The sequence below is a fragment of the Elephas maximus genome, chromosome 17 (assembly GCF_024166365.1).
Source record: "Elephas maximus indicus isolate mEleMax1 chromosome 17, mEleMax1 primary haplotype, whole genome shotgun sequence".
NCBI classification, from domain to species: domain Eukaryota; kingdom Metazoa; phylum Chordata; class Mammalia; order Proboscidea; family Elephantidae; genus Elephas; species Elephas maximus.
In genome coordinates this window covers 75910434-75931364 of record NC_064835.1, presented here as the reverse complement: position 1 = coordinate 75931364, position 20931 = coordinate 75910434, and the positions used below count along the sequence as shown (strand labels likewise).

Sequence of the window (20931 nt, the reverse complement as noted above, 5' to 3'; positions counted from 1 at the left end):
TTGTGAACCTGACCGTTGCAATCCACAGGATTTTCACTGGCTGACTTCCAGACGTAGATCACCAGGCCTTTCTTTCTACTCTGGGAACTTTGCTGAAAACTATTCAGGGTCATAGCAACATGGAAGCCTGAGGTGCAGTGGCTGGGAATCAACCTGGATCTCTGCACTGAAGACAAGAGTTCTACCACTGAACCACTGCTCACACATGTGTCATTGTCACCAATGACTCTCCTATTTAAACACTGTTCCTGCGCCCACAGCAGTGGTCCCTAGAGGTGATATTTATACCATATGACCCTCACTTGACCCAAGCTAGATCAGTCAGAATATATCTTCCTTGAGAATAGGGAAGGAGAGATGCCAGCCTCTGCTGGTCACTGACCAGGGGACATGGTAATCTAGAAACGAGGGGACGGCTATAGCTGGCCGTGTAAACAGAATAGAGAAAGCTGGTCTGCAAAGACAGAGAAAAATGTGCAGATGGAAATGAAACAAAAGCAGCTCCGTGGCACAGACAGCAGAATGCGGGGACTGCCATCCAGGTCCTGGTTATTTCCTCATGAGGTGGCTGTGTTCAGTGGTTCCCTGAAGTCCTTTGTGATGCGGGGCGCAGGGCAATGGCTTTAGGAACCCAGTCCCTAAATAAACCAGGGACTGGGTGTCTGTCTGTCATTCCAGGGCCCTCCTCTTCTCAGGGCCTGAGACTGGCTGCTTAAATGGGAGGGCCTGTACTCAGCCATCTCAGGAAGGTACTTCAGGCTGATCTGTTTTCCTGCTTGTCGTTCTTCCTATTAGGGCCAGTGGCCTGGGTGATAAGCACCAGAGGGGAAGGTGCTTATCTGGTGTGCTGGGGAACCAAACAGTTTGGACTCCACTGCTGGCCTTCCTGGACCTGTGCACCTGGGATGGCCCGGCAGGGGTGAGGTGAGGAGACAGAACTGAAGAGGAGGTAAGAACATTCCTGATGCCCGACCCCCTCCTCTGCTGCAGCCGCCACAGTTTCTGACCCCATGGACTTGGGGAATACCACTCACTTAACCAGAAAGATGAAAACAGCTTCTTCCGGGCTCCGGCCCAGCAGGAAATGTTCAGCCTCAGAGATGGCAGCTTCCCAAACTGCTGGCTTCCATCCTTGCCCCAGAAAAAGCAGACAAGGAAGCAGTGGATCCAAACAGGGGCATGCTGGGGGAAGGCCGGATCAGGACCTCCTATAACATGCTCCTGCTTCCTCCCCAATTCCCTCCACTTCAGGCTGGCCCAGGAGATCACCTCTGCCCTCAGACACCTGAGGTCGTCTGTCTCTGTGGCAGATACCATTGGCTGCCTTCCCAGCCCAAGTATCCCTTCTCTTCTTGTTAACAAGTTTTGCTCAGAGTCCACCCTTTAGGAAGGTGGCCCTTTCCCCTGCATAGAGATAAATCCTTAGCCCATTACAGGGCAAGTAACTCGATCCTGGCTGATGAGACTTGTGGGAGAGTCTATGGACGGCTTCTGGATAGAGTCCCTCACTCTTAAATAAAGGTGCACACCAGTAGTTATCCCAGAGCTGGGAATAGGGTCACCTGCCTAAGGGGACGCCTTGTTAAGAAAGAAGAAGGAGAGAATGGATGTCAGGAAGATACCAGCAAAGTCTGTTGCAGACACAGCCACCTTCTGAAGGGCCACCAAACCAAAACTTTTGCTGTTGAGTCGATTCCAACTCACAGTGACCCTATAGGACAGAGTAGAACTGCCCCTAGAGTTTCCAAGGAGCGCCTGGTGAATTCAAACTGCCAGCCTTTTGGTTAGCAGCCTGAGCACTTAACTACTACGCCACTAGGGTTTCCTGAAGGGCCACAGGTGGGGGAGATAGGAGGCGATGCCTTTGACTCAAAGCATTCACATTCGCTCTCTCTTCCAATTCACCACCTAAGTGATGGCCCTCAGGGACCACAGCCTCCTTCTCTGCTTGTCCTTAAGAGACTTCCCCAAGGCAGTGCTGAGGCTGACATTCAGAGCTGACAGTCTGTGCTCTTGGCCACAACTCTTCGGACTTTTCCTGTTGCTTTAGTAAAAACCTGAACACCACAGAGCAGAGCTTCTGACACTTTTATGAGAACGCAGAGCACCAGGAAGCTGGGGAAATGCAAGTTCTGATTAGTTGGATTTGAGGTGGGGCTAGAGACCTTGTACTTCCAACAAGCTCCCAAGCAATGGGGGACCACAAACCACAAACTGAGTAACAAGGCCATGCTGACTTCAGACTGTGACCACCTGTATACTGGTCAGAGCTAGTCGGCTTTTGCTATTTCACCTAAACACGGTGCTAGTTAACTATCACCTTGACCCCACACAAAAAATAACAGGGTAAGAAAAAAAAACGCTTCCTAGAATTCAAAATTTAGGAGGCAAACACCTAACTATCTTATCATTGAAATAGAAAGAGGAAAAAAATGAAGAGCAAGCTTGTATAAACTGATGACTGCAACACTTAGAAGCTGGTGAGAATGCAAGAGAAATCCACCTGGCTCCAGGCCAAAAGAATGAAGCTAAAGCTGAAGCTTTCAAATGTGAGGTGGGGCTTTAAACGTATTACAGGGATTTAGTATTTAAAGGCCTTATGAGCTGTGCCCTTTCTTAAAGTGAAGAGTCCTTTGTGGAAAGCGTCTGATTACCCTCTCATCTATCTGCTCTTGAAAGTTCCAAGTTTTTTACATTCCACTGTCTTAAGACCTGATTTCCAGGATCACAAGGAATACAACATTTGTTTCAGAATGTCTTTAAGAAAGTTCTCCCCCTATGGGTTTAAGTGGCTAGTTAAACAAGAGTTGGCTTGGGAAAGCTGTCACCATGCCATGTTAGCCTTTGGAAGCCATGACGCCTCCCTCATCGCCATGTCATACTTGACATGATTAAAATGATAATTCTGGGATGCAACCACTTCTTGGAAAACAGTTGTGACCTTGTCTCAGGGCAAGGCTGCTGTGATCCTAAAATTCCCAGAACAGTCTTAGTTCTTGATGTTCCTTGCAAGGCACTGATGAGTGCGACTTTGTTTTTTCAACTCAGTCACATACATTTGTGCTCATATCGATTCTGTGGGATGCAGAAGTCATTGCGATGATGGAAATGTATAGGCTAATAACAACGCATTCTAGTGGGGTAATGGCACAGAGACACGGTGTCTTAGGTTCCTAACGCTGCTGTAACAGAAATACCACAAGTGGGTGACTTTAAAGAACAGATATTTATGTTTGCATGGTTTAGGAGGCTGGAAGCCCAAATTCAGGACACTGGCTCTAGGGGAAGTTTTTCTCTCTGTTGGCTCTGGGAGAAGATCCTTGTCTCAGCTTCTGTAGCCCTAGCGGTCCCAGCTCCTTGGCCATCTTCATGTGGCATCTATTCCCCACCACCCCCGACTTCACCTCTTTGTTCTTGCGTATTTCTCCGTCTGTGGTGCTCTTTATATCACTCAGAAATGATTAGATTTAGGACACACCCTACATAAGAAAGAACACTGTATTCCCAAACAGGATTACATTCCCAGGTACAGGGATCAGGACATATTTGGGTGGGGGGAGGAGGAGACACAATTCAATCCATAATATATAGTATTAGTCAGGCTCAGAAAATAGAGTTTAACCCATGTAGATCAACAGCAGGGATTTATTCTGGGGAATTAAGAAGTACTGTGTTAGAGAAACTGATAGAGCATGCAGGGGAAGGTGAGGCACACCAGAGATTAGTAATGGCAGGAAGGTGCTACATCCCCCAGGGAAGAAAGGACAAAGAAGACGAAGGCGGTCCAAACACCAGGAATGCCAGTGTGAGCTGGACCCACAAAAGCTGCCGGGCTGGAGCTGGGGCTCTGAGGGGAGCAACTGCCCTGCCAGGGCTGAACTGCAGAGAAGGCACACAGCCAGGGATGCTGCCTAAAGGGGAGCCTATCCTGGCTTCTCTCCTTTTCCTTTTCTGACTGTCTCTTGCCAGGGCCTCCCACTGGCCAAACCTAAGTGGAAGTCAGCTGGCAAGTGAGCCTGGGAAATGTGGTCTGCAGGGCTCAGTCTCCTGTGACACAGAGCAGAGCAGCTGGAAATGCGGGAGTGTATCTGACAGCAACGGACAAATAACTGGCATGATCCACTCCTTTTTATATGAACTAAACTGTAAAGTTAAGTACTACATATATACACATACATACATATATGGAAACCGTGGTAAGAGTTTGGCTGGTAACCAAAAGGCTGGCAGTTCAAATCCACCAGTCGCTACTCTGTCCTATAGGGTCGCTAAGAGTTGGAATCAACTCGATGGCTGTAGGTACATACATATATATAATTCTATATTTAAAATAAAAAATATTTATAATATTTTACTATTTAAAACTACTAAAACCACAGTTCTCATTTCTGTAACTGTCCTGAGGTTGATACTTACCACTTCTTTTTCCACCACCTGGAGCTGCCATAACAAAATACCACAAATCGGGTGACTTACAAGAACAGAAACTTATTGTCTTGTGGTTCTGGAGGCTAGAATGAATTCAGATGTGGACAGGACCATGCTCCCTCCAGAGACTCCGGGGAAGACCGTTCCTTGTCTCTCAGCTTCTGTCTGGTAGCCCCAGCTGTGCCCTGGCTTGCGGCCACAGCAGTACTCTATCACCACACACTCATCTTCCTGTCTGACTCACTTGTCTTTTCTTCCCTTTTGCCAGGACACCACTCGGATTGCTTCAGGACCCACCCCACCCCAGTGTGACCTTGTTAACTAGTAACATCTTCACAGACCCTATTTCCAAACAACGGCTTATTCACAGGTACCAGCGTTAGAACTTCAACATATCTTTTTAGGGGACACAATTCAATCCATAATACCGCCCGTTCCTGATTCTTTTTTCCATGAACTGACTGGGGGTTCTTTATCTGTTGAGGTGACAGAGACCTTTATTTCTGAGTTCTGAATTCTTAGTGGTCCTACACTTAACGGGTAGCTATAGTTTTCCATTAAGTTTTACTTTTGGGCGTGGAATTACTAAGAGTCCGCTGAATCCCCTGAGTGCCAGACCTGGTCCTCTCTATCCTCACTGTATAGCATCCCAATGTCCCCTTGTATTACCCAGCCCATTCAGTAACTTCCCCTTCTCTATCTGCCTGTTGGTTAAGTGGTACAGTAAAGCTTGTGAAAGCTGGAACCTGTGTGAGACCTGGAAAAACAAGGCAGTCCCGTCGAGTTCTGGCTGTCACAGGTTTAATGTATAAAGAGCCCCCAAATAGCCAGTCCACAGGATGAAATTCAACGGGAATATTGTGACATGAAAGCATGTCCCCCTTGGGAACCATGCCCCCTAAACCCCAGAGACCCAGTTTTTGAGAAGGAAAGTGGGTTATTAGGTAATAGTGAAAGGGTTCACCACCATTTCCACTCCTTGATCTGTGCATTCTCACTATGGAAGAAACGGTACCACATATGGCTACCTGGCTCAAAGCAGCCGTTTTGGAACCAGCTTGGAGACAGCATCGTGCAAGGTTGTGGGTGCACTGATTCTGGCACCAAAATCATTGGCAAATTCTAGGTCTAGTCGGTTTACGTCTACAAGAACTGGTGTCGCTTATGATACTGAACCAGTTTCAGAGACAGACTAGGAAGAAAGGCCTGGTGACCTACTTCCAAAAATCAGTCAGTGAAAACCCTATGGGTCACACAATCCCACTGGAAACTGATCACAGGGATGGGGCAGGACCACGCAGTGTTTTGCTCTGTTGCACACGGGGTCCCCATGATTTGGGGGCCTGACTTGACAGCAGGTAACAACAATAGTTTGTTCTTGATGGCTTAGTAGCCGTGTGACCTTTGGAACGTTACGTGATCTTTCTGGGAGTTTTCTCATTTGCATAACGGAGGTGATTATTATTTCTCGGTCCTACCACACTCTGCTGCATGGCCAGGAACCATCCGTCTCTACTCCTACCACTCCAGCCACAGTTCTGTGGAGGTGAGGAGGACACCAGACCAGCAGTCTATCAATGACGGGCAGCGAGGGGCTCTGCCCAGGGCAAGAATGGATGTAATCAAGTCTCTCATTTGAGAATTAACATGAGTAAGGCCTTAAGTGCCTGGGCTTGGGGAAGTTTGGGGGCCGTGTACAAGCTGAGGTAGAACGATGGTGGCTAATTCACAACAAGAGAAGGAACAAACAAAAGAGACACACAAGAGCAACAAATAATTCAGTTTGCATAAGGTTCTGCTCCATTTCCTCTGTTGAGTTCCCTGAGATGCCCTTATATCTTTATTTCCAAAATAGAAATGCAAAACAAAAACCTCCCTTCACTTGAACTGTCTGAGTACTCTCTTCTTTAAAACCAAAAGACCCTGACCTGGGAACAACAGTAACATCTACCTCACGAATTGTTGTGAACATTAAATGAGGTGATTTGTGTTAAAACCTGTGTGTACTAGAAAAAGACTTGTACTCAAAGCCAGCTGGGCTCAGGGTTCAATTTCTAGATCTATCACTTATTATTAGCTATGGCCTTGGGCGGCTTAACCTCAGTGAGCCTCAGTTCCCTCAACTGTGAAATGAAGATAGTAATTCCATTCGAAATGCCTTTTCAGAGCTGCCAACTTGAGGAACTCCTACCCATTCTTCAAAGCCTAGCTCAGATGACATCTCCACAAATGCTTCTTCAAGGCCCTGAGACAAGTTACCTCCCTTCTCTCCTTCAGCAAGTTGTATGATGTTGTTGTTGTTAGTTGCTGTCAAGTCGATTGCAATTCATGGCAACCCCATGTGTAGAACTGCCCCATAAAGTTTTCTAGGCTGTGACCTTTCAAAGGCAGATGGCCAGGCCTTACTTCCAAGGTGACTCTGGCCGGGTTTGAACTGCTGAGCTTTTGGTTAGTAGTCCAGGGCTTACGCATTTGCACCACCCAGGGATACCTGCCTCATCTCTACTACCAGGCTGTAAGTCTCCTACAGCCAGGGGCCGTGTCCAATCACCTAAATCCCTTACACTCAGAGAGCCTCTAAAGAGGAGGTAGTGTGTAAACGGTTCCTGAATGAGTGAGGCATGTACTGTCCATACAACCCACATTCTTTTTCTTTTAAGTTGCAGCTTCCCGGTGGTCCAGTGGTCTAGAGCTTGGCCACCTACCAAAAGGTCAGCAGTTCAAATCCACCGGCTGCTCCTTGGAAACCCTATAGGGCAGTTCTACTCTGTCCTGTAGAGTTGCTATGAGTCAGAATCAACTCTAAGGCAGGAGTTTGGTTTTCCTTAAAAATGGAATTCCAAAGGAAACCCAGCTTTCATTGGTTCAGGTGCTTATCATCTGTAATCATTTCTGAAGTACATCCTATGAGAATTCAGTGGTTGGCAATAATAAAATCAATTTGCTATTTGGAGTTAATAAATGTGAGTCTTCCAAGTTCTCTTCAGCTAAAATTTTAGCGAATGCAGAAGAAGGCCTCAAGGATATAGAAAGAAATAAAGCAAGGTCTTCTATGATTTTGCTAAGGTAACAGAAAGAATTTAGAAACAGTGGAAAGCTTCACAGGCACAATCAAGGTCCCCCAAAAGAGAAGAAAAAGTGCTGATGGTAGAGAGTGAAGATGATGGGCTAACCTATTATTTCAGCAACTGGATCAAGAAAATCTTGACTATGATTTGAAAGATGAAGTCATTTCAGGTTAGTGAGAAATTTCTAGAATCCCTGCCTTCACGAATGGCCCAAGCCTAGACATTACCTAACTGCTAAATGATAAAAGATCATGCTGGGGGAGGAGGGAGCTCACACTCATCCCTGCGTTTCACCCAGCCAAGCAGCTGTTTGTAACAGACCCAGGACACTCCCAACCATGTTCTTTGTATTCCCACAGAGAAGAAAACCTTCCAAGTATGCTGAGTGAAGTCCAACTTGAAGTAAATATTTAAATTTGTTACACACTTATGTCGGTTACACCTCACCATTAATAATTATTAAGAAGAGTATTTTTATTAAAGGGAGAGGAAGGGGTAGTACAGTCTCAGGAGGGAATCCGAGTCCGCTGAAAGTTCCAGAAGCATAAATTCGTTGAATTTGTCATTAGTGACTTGAGGTGGAGGGCTCACTTCAAGTTCACAACTTTGAAATGAGCCCAAATCAGGGTATGGTATATAAGCTGATCCTCATTATTATTATTATTATTTTTTTCTGAATAAAACCATTTCGTTCATAACAAACATAAATAAGACAGTGAACGTTCTCTCCTTATGTATACAGACCACTGTGATATCTAGTAACAAGATCCTTTCAGAACAAGCCTGAGTCATGTTGAAAAGATCTTATGAAGGCTATTCAAAGATTCACAGAAGGCATCAATGATACCCCAAGAAGAAAATTAGGTAAGAAAATCCAAGCAGGCTCAGGTAACAGCAGCCCGAGGCCTTGGCGCCATTCCAAACGTGAATGTTGGCGAATGGCAATCAGAGCCCTGTCTTCGGCTGGGGGCGGGGGGGGGGGGGGCGCTGCGATTTACCCGGGACTGCTTGCTGTGAGTGTGGTCAGCGGCTGGCAGCTGGATGGACCCGGTGGGAGGGGCTGTGGGCTGGGACAGATGGCAAGTCCTGGTGGGGGGGGAGGGCACAGCCCCTGCAGCAGGTGCTGAATGGAAAGAAGGTTTTGTCAGGCAGACAAAGCACGAAAGCTTAGGCAGGGTGAGAGCAAACACAGATCCCCGGTTAGAAAATGAGCTGGTGAGGGGCTCCAGATGAGGTGATGGGGCTCAAGCATAAGGGAGACACAGGAGCCAGGAAACCTGAACAAGGAGTCTGTCTGTGGGACCCCAGTCCTCGGGCCAGGGCTCTGTACTAAGGCGCGAACAACAACGAAGCAACATTCCAGTTTGAAGATGGCCGATATTCTAGGCAGATTCGTTGAACAGGACACTCGGGACCAGACCAGGAACCAGACCACAGTCAAGCTATGAGAATTGGGACACGAGCTGGGGACTGAGTCTCAGGAACAAGGCAGAGGCCCAGTTGGCTAAACAGAGTAGTGACAATGGTCACCTGAGGCTGAGTCGCAGAACGAGCAGTGGGAACTGGCCTCTTGTCTCAGCTCAGGATTGGTTCTGGGAAACGGAGGAAGAGCTGAGCCTGCAGTGAGGGATCAGCTAGTCCCCATAGCCAGAAGGAGGAGGGAGGGATCAAGGAGCAGCCAGGTCAGGTCACTTGGTGCTACTGAGAATAAAAACCCGGTTTATGGGCTGAGGGAGGCTGTTGGGGGCCTCAGCTACAGAATTCTGGTTCTGGTTTTGCCACCAAATTACCTTAGGTAAATCTCTCCACATTTTACTTTCCTCTTCTGAAAAGAGCAGTAATAACACCAGTCCCTCCTGACAGTCTGGGTCATGGTCTTGGTTTCCTTCCCTGGCTCTTTGTCAACCACCTGGCCTTTGGGTGCAGGGAAGGTATTACCCTAGAGTCTGTCTTCAGCTCTCTTCTCTTGTTCTATATTCCCTCCCTTGATTCCCTTGTCTATTCCACAGGAGGGACCAGTCCCTGGAGAAGGACATCATGCTTGATAAAGTAGAGGGTCAGTAAAAAAGAGGAAGACCCTCAACGAGATAGATTAACACAGCAACAACGGGCTCAAGTATAACAATTGTGAGGATGGCTCAGGACCAGGCAATGTTTCCTTCTGTTGTACACAGGGTTGCTATGAGTCAGAACCAACTTGACAGCACCTAGCAACAACAACAACACTCCCACAGCTGCATCTCTAGCCATGGCCTCTTGAACCTCCGTGTACTAGTTAGGGTTTGTTAGGGTTGATGATCAGCCTAAAGATAATAGAAATGAATTTCTTGCTCAGTTGAACAGCCCAAGGCCATGCTAGGTGGGTGTTATGGATTGAATTGTATCCCCCAAAACATGTGTTGTAGATTCTAACCCTCAAACCAGTGGCTTGAGGAGTCCTGGTTGCACAGTGGTTGAGCACTTGGCTGCTAACCAAAAGGTGGGTGGTTCAAATCCACCAGCCACGCCAGGGGAGAAAGATGTGGCAGTCTACTTCAGTAAAGATTATAGCCTTGGAAACCCTAAAGGGAAGTTCTACTCTGTGCTATATGTCCACTATGAGTCAGAATCAAGGGCAACAGGTTTGGTTTGGTTATACCTATGGTTATAATCCCATTGGGTGAAGGGTTTTCTTTGTTGTGTTAATGAGGCAGTATTATTGTATGGTGTGTCTTAAGCCAATCTCTTCTGAGATATAAAAGAGCAGATTAAGCACGCAAGCAAGCAGAGATGGGGGAAGATAGATGACATGCAGAGAAACAGAAGCTGAAAAGAGACAGGGACCTTCCCCTAGAGCTGACAGAGAGAGAAAGCCTTTCCCTAGAGCCAGCACCCTGAATTTGGACTTGTAGGCTGCTGAACTGTGAGAAAATAAATTTCTGTTGGCTAAAGCCACCCACTTGTGGAATTTCTGTTACAGCAGCACTAGATAACTAAGACAGTGGGCAAACCAGTACCAGTCACCATCAAGTCAATACTGACTCATGGCACCTCCACGTGTGTCAGAGTAGCACTGTGCTCCACAGGGTTCCCATGGCTGATTTTTCAGAAGTAGATCACTAGGCCTTTCTTCCGAGGAGTCTCTGGGTGGACTCAAACCACCAACCTTTTGGTTAGCAGCAGAGCATGTTAACTGTTTGCACCATCAGGGGACTCTACAGGTGGGCAGAAGGGCTCTATTCCACATAGTCATTCAGGGATCCAAGCTGATGGAGGCTCTGCCACCTTCAGCATGCAGCTTCATGGTTTCCCTGTCAGTGCCAATTAGCGGAAGGGGAAGGGGCATGCGGGAGTATAAGTAAGAGGTTTAAGCTCCACGTCTGGGAGTGAAACACACCTTTGCTCATATTTCACTGGCTAGGACTCAGTCACACGGTTACACACCTCACTGCAAGGAAGGCTGGTAAATGTAGACAGGGTGCCCAGAAAGTAGCAGAAGCAAGGTTTGGTGAGCAGCTTGTAGTCTCTGTCACGTTCATTCTTGAATTTCCAACTGTCTTCAGGATATATCCCTTGGATACCTCATTGGAACCTCAAACTAAACATATCCAAAGTCAAACTCATTAATGTCCCCAATAAAACTTGTTCCTTCTACCACATTCCCTTCTTCCGTTAATGGTATTAGCATCGGGTCAGATGCCTAGCTACAAACCTCTGAGTAAATTCAGCTCTTCCCTCTTCCCCACATCGAACTTTCAGGAAGTTTTGATGCCCACGAAAATGTGCAGTTCATATCTCCTGCTTCGGGGAGCCGAATTGACTGAAGTTCCCATCTGCTGCCCTTCTGGATCCATCACTGTGTTTCCACTAAGACTTTGCTTCCCACGAGCTGCACCCCACCTGTGACTAAGCCCATACGCAAGTCTACCTGTATGAGCTCAGGACTGCTTTAAAGGGTGACTTCGGCACCAGGACTCCCCCTCAGGCAGAAACTTCTTAGACCTGTGCTAAGTCTGAGAATTTCCTCCCTAGTCCTCCTTCCTTCTCTCTTTTACAGGGGTCAGACCCCCTTTGTGGTCTGAAGGCTCACCCCCAACTTCTCTGGTTCCTCCCACTTTATCCTTCCACATGTTCCCCCAAATAAATCTCTTGCACATCTAATCCAATGTTGACATCTGCTTCTTAACCCACGCACTGCCGTTGAGTAGATTCCAACTCATACTGACGCTACAGAACACAGTAGAATTGCCCCATAGGGTTTCCAAGACTACTGTAATCCTTAGGGAAGCAGACTGCCACATCTTTCTCCCATGGGTTCATACCACCAACCTTTTGGTTAGTAGCCAAGCATTTAACCACTGCACCACCATGTTTCCTTCCTGCTTCTTAGAAAACCCTAACTAAAATAATTTGTCCTCTTTTTTCTGTTCCCACTGCCACTGCCCTAGTTTGGGTGATTATATGCCTTCCTGTACTATTGTAATACCTTCCTAATGATCTCCCTGCTTCTAGTCTAGTTCCCAAACATAGCATCTATACTGCCACCTGAGCTAATTTTCCAAAATATAGATATTAACTTGTCATTCCCCGATCAAAAACCTTTAATGGTTCCTACCTGTCATTTATGGAATCTACCTAAATTTCTTAGAACGTCATTCAAAAACCTTCATTCTCCTGCCTTGCCTTTTACCACCATCCTCCCCTCTCCCACATCCAGACTACTTGCCTTTCCTTGAATATACAATATTCGCCTTTGCCTGGGTTCTTCCTTCTACCCGAAATGGCTTCCACTCATTTCTCATTCTATCAATACCCTATTGATTTATCAAAGGCCAGCTCAAGATCTTCCCTGATCCTCAAAGACCTATTTTATTTCCTCTTCTAGGTTTTCACAACACTTTGCACATATCTTCTACCTTGCATATCTTTCTTTAAGTGCATGTCTATCTCTTCGACTAGCCAGAGATTCACTCAACAAATAGTTATTGAGGCCCTTCCATGTGCCAATTCCTGCTCTGGATGCTGGGGATAATCAAAGAACAAAACAGATAAAAATCCCTGCTCCCATGGATTTTCTCTTTAGCATATAAAAAAAAATTTACCCTGTGTTAAGTGGTACCCTTGCTTGTGTGTAAAAGAGTTTTTTCTCCTTTTTTTTTTTTTTTTTTTTTGCTTGTAGCAAGTGCCTAAATGTTTGTTAAATAACTAAAAAGGAGATCTTCTTATTTTAAATCTCCTACTGACCAAATGAAGGAGCCCAGGGTTAAGTGGTTGGCTGCAAACTGAAAGGTTGGCAGTTCAAACCCACCCAATGGCTCGGTGAGAGAAAAGACTTGGCGATCTGCTTCTGTAAAGATTACAGCCTAGAAAACTCTGTGGGGCAGTTCTACTCTATCACATGGAGTCACTATGAGTCGGAATTAACTGATGGCACCTAACAACAACCAAGAAACAAAACCAAACCCATTGCTGTTGAGTCGATTCTGATTCATAGCGACACTAAAGGACAGAGTAGAACTGCCCCATACGGTTTCCAAAGAGCCACTGGTAGATTCAAACTGCTGACCTTTTGTTTAGCAGTCATAGCTCTTAACCACTGTGCCACCAGGTCTCCTTAAACAATAACATTGACCAAATATGTAGCTAATAGACATGGTGGTTCCGAAAGGAACAACTACATTAGGAGGGGAAAATGAAATTATAAGCTTGGAAAGTCTGCAGAAATTGGAGAAGATCTACACAAATCAAAGTGAGATGAGCCCCAAATTTAGGCCAGAATCACTTGAGGCAAAAGGTAGGAAGGCTGATAGAACGCCCAAACTAAAGGGAACGATCTCTGTACTTGAAACTAACAAGAATCCACAAGTCAGCAGAGGGACCAGATGTGTCTAGGAATCATTTCCAGAAATAGCCCCACCTCCAATTGGCTTTGGGAAATGCTCTGCTGAGAATGAGGTGCCTCCCAAGTGCCGTTGGGCAGCGGCCAATGAAAGCACAGCCATGGACTCAACAATTCTGAAAGCGAGAAGTCATTCAGCAGTGAAGAAATCACCAAAGACAACGCTTCATCCTCTTTTGCTTGAGCACTTCTGAAGCGAGGGGACTACTATTTTGTAAAGTAGACTGTTCTGTTGCTGGGCAGTCCTAATTACATTTATTACTCTTCTAACACATCTTGGTTTTAGCCCATCGTTCCCATGAAGCAAGGAGGCGTGGTGGTGCAGAGGTTAAGTGCTCCATTGCTAACTGAAAGATCAGTGGTTCGAACCCACCTGCCTCTTCGTGAAAGAAAGATGTGGCAGTCTGCTGCCATAAAGATTATAGTCTAGGAAACCCTATGGGGCTGTTCTACTCTGTCCTATAGGGTCGGTATGAGTTGGAATCAACTTGATGGCAACGGGTTTCCCATTAAGCCAGATCTTTTTGTTTTGTAGCAAAATGCCTTCACTGTATTTCTAAAGAAATGATGTATGCATTATAGAAATTCAAACAATATTGAAAGGTACAAAGAAAAATTTAAATCACCCTAAATCCCTCCATCCAGAATAACCTTCGTTAATATTTAGAGACCATCTTTATAAAAGAGATATTCTGATGGAAATATAAACATAAATAAAAATTATTATAAATTTCTTAATTTGAATTCTAGTATTAATAAGCTTTTAATCGAAGTATAACATATACACAGAAAAAGAAACAAATCAAAATTGTAAATTCGATGAGTTATCACAAAGTAAACACATCTGTGTAACGTCTATTCAGGTCAAGAAGTAGAACATTTCCAGCATTCTAGAAGCCCACTCACCCTCCTCCATGAGTCTTTCTGGCTTAGGCTGTGTTCTCCAGAGAAGAAAAACCAGTGAAGCACATAGAGAGAGAGAGAGATTTATCTCAAGGAAATGGCTCACACAATTAGAGTCTGGCAAATCCCAAGACCATGGGTCAGGCATGAGGCTGGAGGCTTCTCTTCACTCATGTAGTTGCAGGGGCTGACGAATCCAAGATCAGCAAGTAAGACAGCAGACTGCTGGCTCACAGGTTGAGGAGGTCGACAAATCCCAAGACTGGCAGGCAAGAAGGCAGGCCGCTAGCTCAAATTCTAAGAACCAGAGGTTAGATGATGACAAGCCAGATGCAGGATTCAGAGCAAAAGCCAGCAAGCTTTGCCGGAGCATCCATATATATTGGATGCAGGCCACACCCCTGACGAAACTCCCCTTACAACTGATTGGCTGATCACATCATATCACATCATTTAGGTGATTATATCAGATCACAAGATGGAAGACGATTACATCATTGCATAACTGCTAAACCACTGAGAATCATGGCCCAGCCAAATTGACACATAACCGTAGCCATCACACCTTCCAATTATTATTCTCTCCTTCTTCCCTAAATATGACATTATCCTGACTTCTAATACCATAGATTCGTTTTGCCTTTTCTTTTCTTATATTAGGAATTATTTTATGTCTAGCTTCTTTGGGTCAAAAATATGTTTGAAAGATTCATTAACATTATTGCACACACCTGTAGTATTGCTGTATAGTATTCCACAGTTTATTTATGCATTCAGCTGTCACCAGACATTTGGGTTATTTCCAGTTTGGGGATATTTATAAATAATGTTGCTATCAACACTCCTGTATCTGTTTGAGCCACATATGTACACATTTCTGTAGACACTGCCCAGGACTAGAATTGTTGGGGCATACAGCATGCACGTGGCCAACTTTAAGTAGAAAAGACCAGTTTTCCATGGTAATTTTATCAGTTTACACTGCTATTAGAAGTGTTTGAGAGTTCCAGGAGTCCCCAACCTTTTCTGCACTTGTCCATTTATTTTTCTTTTTACTATCCTGGGTACAAAGTCGTAGCTCATTGGGGTTTAAATTTGCATTTCGCTGAAAACTAATGAGGTTGAGTACTTTTGCACGTATTTATTGGCCATTTGGGACATCTCTTTTATGCCTGTTCAAATCTTTTGCCCAGTTTTTCTACTGAGTTATCTGTTATTTTACTTCTGATTTCCTGGGGTTATTTACATATTCTAGACATGAGCCTTTTGTTAACTATATGTTACAAATACCTTCTCATGCTCTGTGGTATGCCCTTCACTCTCTTAATTCTGTCTTGTGATAGACAATTTTTTTTATTTTACCAGTGGTTACTTTGTGGTTAGTGTAAAGATCCTATTTTAAATAACAAATATTGAGTGTAATTGTTCTTGGATTAACAGAAGTAAAACTGAAGGAATTGCTGAATTTCAGATAAATGTTTCCTCATCATAAAAAAATACTAATTTCTAAAATAACCCACAAAAATTAAGGAAAGGGCTTATGAAAAGTATTAATGAGTAGTTGTTATCTTAAGGAAGTCCCTGGTGGTACAAATGGTCAATGCGCTCGCTGCTAACTGAAGGGCTGGAGGTTTGAGTCCACCCAGAGGCACCTGAGAAGAAAGGCCCAGCGATCTATTTCTGAAAAAAATCAGCCATTGAAAACCCTGTGGAGAACAGGGTTGCCATGAGTCAGAATTGACTTGATGACAACCACTATTTATTTTAAAGCATGTTTTAACTTTAGACATTGTCTATTAATTCCTTGTTATAAAAGAGAAGAAATTAACCTTCTTATATTTCCTCCACCCTCCTCCCTTTCAGCCTCCCAAATTTACTGGGTTTATACTGTTAAGATTTATTATTTACATTTCATTCTAAAACCATGATTTCTGCAGTAGTACAGGCTGCTAACCAAAAGGTCAGCAGTTCAAATCCACCAGCCGCTCCTTGTAACTGTATGGAGAAGTTCTACTCTATCCTACAGGGTCTCGGTGAGTCCGAATCAACTTGACGGCAATGGGTCTTCATAGTCTCAACTCCTGGTTTAAATGGAGTCATCCTTCTTTACCAGTCTTTTTACCACAGCTTCTCCCTTCCTTCATTTTCTATTTTGATTCATCTCTTGGCTAGGCTTCATTTTGAACTACACTTTTTAAGGATCCTGGGATGCTGTTTTCCTCTGATGCTGGAGAATGTCTGTCTGCTACCTTTCTACTTGAAGGACAACTTGGCAAGGTATAAAATGCTTGGACAGGGACCTTGGCTGATAGAGTAACCCAGGTTCTCATCTACAAGTTCAGCGAGTGTGAACTAATTTCCCGTTGACACATCCCTCTTGGTGAACTGATAACACTGAGTTCAGAATCAGCAGAGGCCAGAAAGCAGAGATAACACCGTAGCAACCTAATGGCCCCATTTTAATCCCGGGCCTCCTTCCTTCCTGCACCTGTCTCTCTTTGCCAAGGGTGGGATCTGTTCGAACGCTCTGGAGTAAAAAAAATTACAGGCAGGCACTCCTATTTCCCGGCCCATGATCTATAAAGACTAAGTAGAATTGTTGTTGAGGTTTCTCTGAAGAATGAACTGCTTGGTTCACACAAGACCAGATGGGGTATGTGTGGATTAGTGAGACTGCCATGGCCAATGAGGAAGATTGGATTTAATTAGCCAGTGCACCCATGCATTTATTCCTTCCACAAATATTCACATACAAGGCAGGTCTTCTGGTTTAATATTCATCACAGTCTTGCTTTATGTCTGAAATACTCAAGAGAAGTCTTTTCCAACAAGCCGAAAGGACCAGAGTCAAATAGCCCTACACTCCCTTCCTGGCTTCTTCTCCTCTGGCCTCCTCCTCACCTCAGCCCACTTGGATGCGCTACATGTGGTAACACGCCTTGCACTCTCTGCCTTCCCACTTGCACCCAGGAGACTCTGGAAGTCATGGGTAGAAAGGAGAGTCGGGCTCCTGGTTATCATCTTCACCACCAGGTAAAAGTGCAACCTCTCCCAGCACCATCACCCACTGCCATACTGAATGTTCAAGCTCTCTCTCTCTCTCTGTCTCTAACTCCCCGCACCCCTCAGGAATTCTCCCATACCCCTCTGTGAAGTGTTCACCTAAATAAGTACCTTTGCTAAGTGCAATTTGATGAGCACAGAAGCAGGGAGCCCACAGTCAGGCCTGTGCAGACATAGGTCACACACCCAGTCGCCAGGGTCTGGGCTGTTAATACCATCAAGCAAAGTTTCTACAGATTCAGCACTGCCAGGTAAGAAAGGTCCTTTTCCTCTGAGCTTACCTTAGTCCGAAGCAAAAGCAGTAAAACCAACATGTTACCACAGGCTCAGGAAATTCCAGCTAAAGGAGGGATCATTAAACTTTCTATGTAAAGAAAAGTGGGTATTTTTTTTCCTCCCCGAAGTAAAGAGGCAAGTAAGATAGTCGCAACACAAATACTTTCCAAAACCTGACTTCCGAAAGAGAGGTGCCACAGTGTGTTCATTTTGTGTAGTTTAATCACACTATAAGCACTGGTGCATGTAATCTGAGTCTGATCTCCCCCGAGATCTGTGATTACATTCTTATTGAGGCTTCCTTCTAGACAGACTGTAATGGGTTTTACTTTGGTATCTATCTGGCTAGCTATCTGGCTATCATCAATCTATCATCTATTTCTAGACATGGTGTCAACGTAAAGATAGGGCTATACTAATGGTGAGATTTGAAATTTGAGAGGAAAAATGTAGTTGTCTCTTCAGAAGATAGGATGTCATCTCTTACTTGTCCACTTTTGCCCTCTCCTTCCCCCCTATCGTCTTATAGCAAAGCCCCTATTTTCCAAGGGTTGATATCCTCATTTGCAGGTGGTCCAGGTCCCTGATCCCTTCCATTTCACTCCTGCCCCTTCTTATCAGCATCCTCTGAGCTCCTCCTTCTCTGGGAGTCACCTCCTCTGTGTCCCTGGCCTAGTTCCCCAGGAGAATCAACACCCCTTCCTCTCACCTCCATTAGAGGACAGCCCCGGTGGTGGCTGGGGTCTCACCTCCCCTGCAAGTTTGGCAAGGACTGACTCAGATCCTATCACATAGTTTCTCAGACTGTGTAAGCCAGCATCCTCCCCAGGATTTCTCTGGATTTTCAGGGGAAGGGGTTTAGATTCTCAAGGACACTTGTGCACCAACTTCCAGCCTTGGCCACATTGTTCTTGCTTTGTAATTTATGACTAGTCCTTGGCATCAACTCAAACAAGAGTTGCAGCCCCTTCTCTTTGATCACCCCCTTCACAGTAACAGCGAACAGGAAGCTACTGGGGCAGCAGAATGTTTGCTGAAGGTTTATGGGTCATGGGAAGTGGGTCATTAAAGCAAAGTACTGAAAATCCACATTACTCTTTAAACCGTCCTCCAGCTAGGATTTCTCATAGCTGGCCCACCCTTCCTTACCTTCCCTTCTTTTTTAGAAACATTCACTCCACAGCCCAACTTTTCCCCTTGACAACAATATCCATACCCCTCAGGGGCATACCACCCTGCCCCAGAAATTTATCAAATAGAGAAAGTTCCCTTCCTGTGAGGAAATGTGGTGCCAACTGCTTAAAAATAAATCAAACCCATCGCCGTCAAGTTGATTCCACCTCATAGCGACCCTATGTGGACAGAGTAGAACTGCCCCATAGGGTTTCCAAGGAGCGGCTGGTGGATTTCAACTGCCAGCTTTTTGATTAGCAGCCAAATGCTTAACCACTGTGCCACCAGGGCTCCACCAACTGCTTAGATGATACATTTTTCCATTTCCTCACACTAGCAATGACCACGTTGTAGTATAATAACCTATTTCCATCTCTCTCCCTAAAACTAGACTGTACTCTCACTGAAGGCAGGGGCCTCATCTTTTCCTGTGCATCCCCAGCACCTGGCAAGGGGTCTAAACCAAACAAAAAAAACCACTGCCATTGAGTCGGTTCCAACTCATAGAGACCCTCTAGGACAGAACAGAACTTTCCCGTAGGGTTTCCAAGGAGCACCTGGTGGATCCGAACTGTCGACCTTTTGGTTAGCAGCTGAAGTCTTAACCACTATACCACTGGAGTTTCTGGTAAGGGGTCTAGTAGGTGCCATAACCCTTCCTGTTACAACAGTGAATCACTGGGAAGAGAGGAGAAAAGCGACATAGGCCTTGTTATGGGTTGAATTAACCCGATGCCATCGAATTAAGTCTGACTCATAGTGACCTTATAGGACAGAGGAGAACTGCCCCATACGGCTTCTGAGGAGCACCTGGTAGATTAGAACCAATGACCTTTTGGTTTGCAGCAAGCTCTTAACCACTGTGCCACCAGGGCTCCATGGGTTGAATTGTGTCCCCTAAAATAAGTGTTGGAATCCTAATCCCCTGTACATGTGGATGGAATTCCATTTGGGAACAGGATTTCCTTTGTTATGTTAATGAGGCTGTATCAGTGTAGGGGGTGTCCTAAATCTACTCACTTCTGAGTTATAAAAAGAGCAGATTAGACCCAGAAGCAAGCACATACAGGGGGAAAACAGAGTCTATCTGGCAATGAGGAAGGCAAATGAATCTACAAGCCCAGGAGCCCCAAGGACTGCTAGCTACTAGAAGCTGAAATAGACAAAGAAGGACCTCCTTCCAGAGCAACTCCCTGAATTTGGACTTCTAGCCTCCTAAACTGTGAGAAAATGAATTTCTGCTCTTTAAAGACACTCGCTTGAGGTATTTCCGTTACAGCAGCACTAGGTTACTATGACAGGCCTATCGGACAACACTGTCTGCATTGGCTCTGCTTCTCTGTGTGAGAGTGAGAACCAGGCAGTGGTGTTGCTAGGTGCTGGGTTTTGAGGAGAGATGTGAAGTGTTGCTTAGCAACATTTCACCACTGCCCTATCACTCAGAATGGACAGGACCAAAAAATCCTTAGAGTAAGACTGGGTCTTTTGAACTATCTCACCTAAAAATAGGTAAGATCTTTCCTTTTGTCTCCGCTCAGGATACATAGTTTTTTGTTTTGTTTTGTTTTTAAAGGACTATGACAGAGAAACATATTGAAGATCCCAAATAGTCACACCTCGAAATCCACTTCGGCAGAAGGTTAACTGACGGACATTGGAAGGATTTCAAAGAGACCGCAGCCTGCCTCCTATTCCCTGAAGGGACAAGTTCAGTTAGCTTTGGATGCTAACGTTTCTGGGTCTGAGGTACATTTTTCTTTCCTACAGACTTAGAGAGATAATTCACTCATTTGTCACAGCAAGGGATCACAAAGCATGTCTTCTCCCCAAGGACAAAAATGTCTTCTGGATGTGGTTGACATTTCCCTTCCTAGCTTGGCCCAGAAAGAAGAACCCTTGGATTTATTGTCCATCTGTAAGCTAGAAAACCTTTGTATGAACTTAAGTTCCTAGAAATATTTGCACCGAGAAAGCCTCATTTGAGTCAAATAATCATAGCTAGTTGGCCAGGTTTTCCTCAGTTTGTGCCAGAGAATACACATTATACGTTCTGTGACTGTTTTTCCTTCCCCTCCACTTCTCACTCTCCTGGACAAACAAGAGGATACACTAGTGAGTCCAGGATATCAGGAGGAGGACACC

The 20931-nt window shown here is 45.1% G+C and overlaps 1 long non-coding RNA gene across 3 annotated transcripts; it reads left to right on the top strand.

Moving 5' to 3' along the window:
• Window positions 1–758: 758 nt before the first annotated feature.
• Window positions 759–20854, top strand: LOC126060473 (uncharacterized). Of its 3 annotated transcripts, none has more exons than XR_007513597.1 (6): window positions 759–949; window positions 4697–4798; window positions 7495–7665; window positions 7856–7898; window positions 8239–8360; window positions 20363–20854. It is a non-coding gene; the product is annotated as an uncharacterized LOC126060473 (long non-coding RNA). The 3 variants fall into 3 exon arrangements; XR_007513595.1 differs by lacking the exon at window positions 20363–20854 and adding an exon at window positions 11235–11718; XR_007513596.1 differs by lacking the exons at window positions 7495–7665; window positions 7856–7898; window positions 20363–20854 and adding an exon at window positions 11235–11718.
• The last annotated feature ends 77 nt before the right edge of the window (window positions 20855–20931 follow it).